Genomic DNA, 6,000 nt, shown 5'->3' with positions numbered 1-6,000 from the left:
ATTGGCCAACGCAGGCTTTTAAATGGAGATGGGATGAGCACCTGCCCCGAGTCCTGTGGTAAGGATTGATAGCATGTATGTAGAGCCTGGCACGGAAGAGATGCTCACTGCTTGTTTACACCTCCCTCTCCCCCACCCCCTTGAAATGTGGATTTTTACAAGTGTCTTGAAGCTGAAGAATCCCCCTTTGGGAACATGCAGCTCCTCTTTGAAGACTGGTGGAGAGGTGAATGGAATAGTGGGAGGAAAGGGGCTTCTGTGCTGGGTGGGCTGGGAGAGCAGGAAGCATGTCCAAAGCAGATGACAAGGCCAGGTCAGAGTTAAGGACAAAAATGGCTGCACCTGCCCATTTCTACCTCCACTTTTTTACTTTCATGGGCACCAGTACTCAAAAGGGGTCTATCTTAGAAATTCCTTTTCTTTGCATAGATGTGATTCAGATCATGGACTCTAGAATCAGATGGTTCCTAGGTTAGAATTTCAGCTCTATCAGTTACTAGCTGTGTGACCTTGGGCAAGTTGCCAGCCTCTGTTTCCCATCTGTAAAATGAGTAGAATCATTCCTACCTCTGAGCGCTTTGTGAGCAGTCAGTGAGCTGATGTGTGCAAAGCTCTGTGCAGTGGGTCCAGCACATAACAAGTGCTTAAGAAACAGAAGCCATGGCCAATTTTGCAGAAATAAAGCCCTTTAACTCCCACCCCAACTGGAGTCCAGTGAGGTGCCTGAGAAGCCAATGATGGGGTATCTCCAGAAGACCTCTTTTTGGGTGGTCGTCACGGTGAAGAAGGGACCAGGCACAGGAACAAGTCCTTGTACCCTCAGATGGCAGATAACCCAGCAAACTGAGCTGGAAGCCATCCTGAAGCATCTAGCATTTCTGTTGATCCTGCCAAATGGCAGTCTCCTGGGACCCAACCAGAGATGGGAACTCTGCTACCTCTTGAGGTAGGTGATACAAACTGATAGAAAGTCTTTCCTGGGATCCAAGGGACGCCTGTCTTTCTGTGATGTCCTGCCCTTGGTTTTCGTACAGTCTCCACTTTCCAAATTCAACTTCCTTCCATTGCTGCCTCAGGTGGGAAGTGCCTGCTGACTGGTCCTAGTGAAAATACCCAGCGCAGGGGCTGGCTCACCCGGGTCAAGGACAGGCTTAATCTTTGTTGAGCTGGAGGAGCTGAAACTCAAAAGCTCCAAACCTGCCCCCAGTTAAGAACAGATGTCTTTCATCAGCGTGTCTTATTTTGTGGACAAAGGAACCGAGGGGGTGTTGTTTTATCCATCTGTTCATCCACTCCCTCGCTGAAAAATAATTATTGAGCACCTACTGTGTGCCAAGGAACACAGAAATAAATTCCTGTCCCCTAGGTTTATAAGCTGGAAGGGAGACAACTGTATCAACGGTGATTATAACGGTGTGGTATGGGCTATCATGTCAGGGATGGAACCAGGGTGAGGTGAGTAGAGCACTTATCTGAGGAACAAAATTTAATGCAATGCCAAAAAACTCAGTCATCAAGATAAATAATATTTTACTGTCATATTTTATTTTATTATTATTTTTTTGGGGGCCTTGCCGTGAGGCTCACGGGATCTTAGTTCCCCGACCAGGGATTGAACCCAGGCCACGGCAGTGAAAGGGCCGAGTCCTAACCACTGGACCACCAGTGAATTTCCTGTAATTTTTTTTTTTTTGGTATGCGGGCCTCTCACTGTTGTGACCTCTCCCGTTGCGGAGCACAGGCTCCGGACCTGCAGGCTCAGCGGCTGTGGCTCACGGGCCCAGCCGCCCCGCGGCATATGGGATCTTCCCAGACTGGGGCACGAACCCGCATCCCCTGCATCAGCAGGCGGACTCTCAACCACTGCGTCACCAGAGAAGCCCCCCTGTAATATTTTAAAAAATCAAAATGAATGCAAAAAAATCATGATGAACAAAAGATAAAACTTTTAAATGAAGGCAGGATCAAAATGACTGATTTTTCCTTTTGCCTCAGGCTGTAATGTGGCTTGGCTCTGCACTGTGTTATGGGGGATGTCGGAGGGCTGCTGTGGGACAGAAAAGGCAGGCCGGTGATCCAGCCAGTGACGTGCTGGAATGAACTCATATCGGCTTCCCAACCCTGCACTCAGAATCTGCCAGAGGCTAAGGATCCGGGTTTTCCCCTCCCTTTCTGGAGAGCCGATGGTTAACTGTCTGCCAGCAACCCACTATATCCAGCCTGCGTTGGGGTGGGGGTGGGCCTTTAAGAAAATTTTCCCAGAAAAGGAGATACCTTCCAAATTTTGCAGGATAAGAATCTAGAAAGGGAGAGAAAGGACATCCCTCTAAAGAAGGAACTCCATATGTAAAGCACCAGAGGAGTGGGGGAGAAATGTGTATTGTTTTTAGGAAACCGCAAGGAGCACAGTGTAGTTGGAAGAGGTGATGCTGCAGAAGAAGGAAATTTCAAGAAGGCAGAGAAGGTCACAGCACCAAGTGATGCCGCAGGATTGAGCAAGACCTGGGATGGTGCTGGGGGAGGAGACTGCAGATCCAGGGGAAGAGGAGAATGCTTCCTACTTCTGCAGTGTCCAGACTACCAGCCCAAGCAGGAGACCTCAGGGGTGAGCTAATAAATAACAAGATCTCTGGGGAAAAAAAGCCCTGATTCATTACACTGGCCAATTTCAGAGGGGTAAGTACTCCCACCCTGGCCAAGCTGCCAGTGTGTGTCACTGAATGTCGAGTTAAGCAGAGATGCTCGATAGCACATCATTATGTAGTATGTCCACCCTCCACTTACAACAGGTGTCAATAATTTCAAGAACACAGATAAGAGTAAAATGCACTAAGATAACTAGAAAGAGATGAGTTTTGAGTGTTGCTTACTTTGTTTTTAATATAATTTGCTTTCAAAATTTTAAGTTTATGCAATTTACTTCTTAATAAGAGCCTGACAGCAGCTCACAAACTTCCTGAAAAATTAACCAGCTGCTCTCCTGAGCCAGTCTGAGTAGGCATGAGCCGGCTCCAGCGCACCAGTGGGAGAAGAGATTTTGGTCCTTACTTGCCACGTTTCCATGGTGGGGAGGTGCTTTCTGACTCCCTGGGCTTCATTTTCCCCACTTGAGAGACTGGATCGGCTTTATCTTGAAGTGCTCCTTGCCCTGACCCTCTGTGCACAGGGACATGGATGCATGCCTCTGGGTGGCTTCCCGGGATGAAGCTGCAGTCCCTGGGACATCAGAGAGTCCAAAGCAATCAAGATTCTCAGATTTAAAAAAAAAAAAAAAAAGATTCTCAGATTTTCACCCAGGAAAAAGGACAGCCCAGGGCCAGTTTTGGCCCCGAGGTTTCATGTCTTCACCACTTCGAGAACTACTGTTTTATTCTGAAGGATTGGCACCTAAACGATCTGAGAATATCACAAAAATAATGATAGTCATAAATACAACCTATATTTGTTATACTTTTACCATGTGCCAGACACTGTTCTAAGTGCTTTATATATATTAACTCATTGAGTCCTCATTACAGGCACAAGGTTGGTAATATTATTATACCAATTTAAGAGATGAGGATACTCAATAAAAATAAATAGATAAATAAATAAGGACTTTGGGATTAACAGATACTACTATATAAAAAATAGATAAACAACAAGGTCCTACTGTATAGCACAGGGAACTATATTCAGTATCTGGCAACAACCTATAATGGAAAAAAATCTGAAAACCAATATATATATATATATATATATATTCTTTTTTCTTCGCCAAGGAGCCAACACTTTATTTGGGACTGAAGCACTTTAATGTACACCTGAAACTAACACAACATTGTAAATCAGCCATACTTCAGTAAACTTCTTAAAAAGATGAGGATGCTACTGCTATCACAATTCAAAAGAGGGAGAAATGTACAAAAGAGGTTACCAAGAAGTTAAATGGCATGCCCAAGACCACACAGCTAGGGATTTGAGCTGAGATATGATGTTAGCCATTACCGACGTTTTCGACAAGGGCAGCCAGTGAGAAGAAGCATGTTTTGCAACTCAACACAACAAGCAGAGAGACCCATTCCCTTGGGGGGAACATCCAGCCAAGGCCAGCTGTATTTGATCACAGGGACTGATGAAGTGGGAGAAAGGAAGAGTCACCACGGAGGCGCACATTAGTAACCCTAAGTTCACAGAAGAGGAAACAGGCTCAGGGAGGAAAAGAGGGTTGCCGAGGTCCCGTAGTGCTAGTACAGAGTGGAGCTGTAACGTGAGCCCAGGGGTGTCAACTTGGCCACATGCTGCGGCCAACCTCAGGTGCTGGGCAGGCACGGGGTTCATATAAAATCACAACCATTCCCAGATATCCAGATAGGTGAGATTCCAGATAAGAACCTGGTTGAAAAACTGCAGGGACTTCCCTGGTGGCACAGTGGTTAAAAATCCGCCTGCCAATTTAGGGGACCTGGGTTCCAACCCTGGTCCGGGAAGATCCCACATACAGTGGAGCAGCTAAGCCCTTGCACCACAACTACTGAGCCTGTGCTCTAGAGCCCACGAGCCACAACCACTGAGCCCGTGTGCCACAACTACTGAAGCCCGCGCGCCTAGAGCCCGTGCTCCGCAACAAGAGAAGCCACTGCAATGAGAAGCCTGCATACCGCAACGAAGAGTAGCCCCCGCTTGTCTCAACTAGAGAAAGCCTGCGTGCAGCAACAAAGACCCAACGTAGCCAAAAGTAAATTAATAAAATAAATTAATTTTTTTTAAAAAAAGAAAAACTGCAGAAAATAAGGAGAAAATACTCCTCAGTGAATAAATTGCCCAGCCCCGGGAAAGAGGAGTGGTAATCACCCATCTCTGATCATCACCATTTTTTTTTTTTTACCCTTGCAAATGCATGTGTGCGGGTATTAGTACATAGGGTCCTACACTAATGACAGCAGTTAGGCAGGGTTCGAGGGCTGACAGAGTCTCACAGGGCTCAAAACAACAATGCTTACATATCTGCAGTGCCTTGCAGGAAAACAGTGCAACCTAGCAACTGCACTAGGGGGAGAATATTCTTCACAGCCAAAGGCTGCCTCACAGCAACGGCTCTGGAGAGGCCAGGTGTGAGCCCCAATTGTCCTCCCTTTGAAGGGCCAGACCAGGGTGCACTTTTTCTCTCAGATCAGTGACCACTACCTTGTACATGGAACGCTCCCAAACCAGGGAACCCCGAAATGGAGTCTCAGCTGGGGTTTCTTATCCCCAGCCAGTCGTGTAGGCATATTCTTGCTAGCAAACCAGCCCCAAGGGCAGAGGCTTCGGGGACCTCACCAAGACCGGGTACAACGCATTAGTCTCACTGTTATCAATCAACAACACTGAAACGTGAAATGCCTCCAACTCATGGGGACAAAGTAACACTATTAATCAGTATGGTCATCAGTATGACCAGTGGTCAATGTCCTACAGTCACGGGTCCTTAAGCAAGGATGAGAGAAGCATATTTAACAAACAACAATTCAGATAAGCTGAAAGGATGGACCATGCTTAGAAAAGGCTCCACTTAGGAGGACAAAACTTTACTGCCCCAGAGGAGGCACATGAGAAAAACTTAGAGGTTCTCAATGGTCATCAGCTTAGTGTGAATGCTGTGGTGTGTTACCAAAAAAGCTAATAGGCACTCGGGTCAAATTAATAGAAGCATAGAATATACATCGGGGGAGGTGATAGTCGTGCTCAACTCCATGCTCGTCAGATGCCACCTGGACTTTTGAGCTTTGCTGTGGTCACTTGGCAGTAGTTGGAGGAGATGATGCTGGAAGATGTGACACTGGTGCCAGATGAGGAAACGAGAATGCTGGGCCTGGAGAAAGGGTGCCTTTAGGGGGTGGGGTTGTTACTTTCTCAGTGATTTCCTCCATGGAGTCAGGCTTTAGTTGACTTCGGAGCTGCTGTTCTCAACAGCCATTGTATAGGGGCCCTGGCTTGACGGCATGCGTCTGAAGAGCTCTTTGCAGAACTGGTTTCTTG

Source organism: Phocoena sinus, chromosome 6 (assembly GCF_008692025.1).
Source record: "Phocoena sinus isolate mPhoSin1 chromosome 6, mPhoSin1.pri, whole genome shotgun sequence".
NCBI lineage: Eukaryota > Metazoa > Chordata > Mammalia > Artiodactyla > Phocoenidae > Phocoena > Phocoena sinus.
This window is presented reverse-complemented; position numbering follows the sequence as displayed.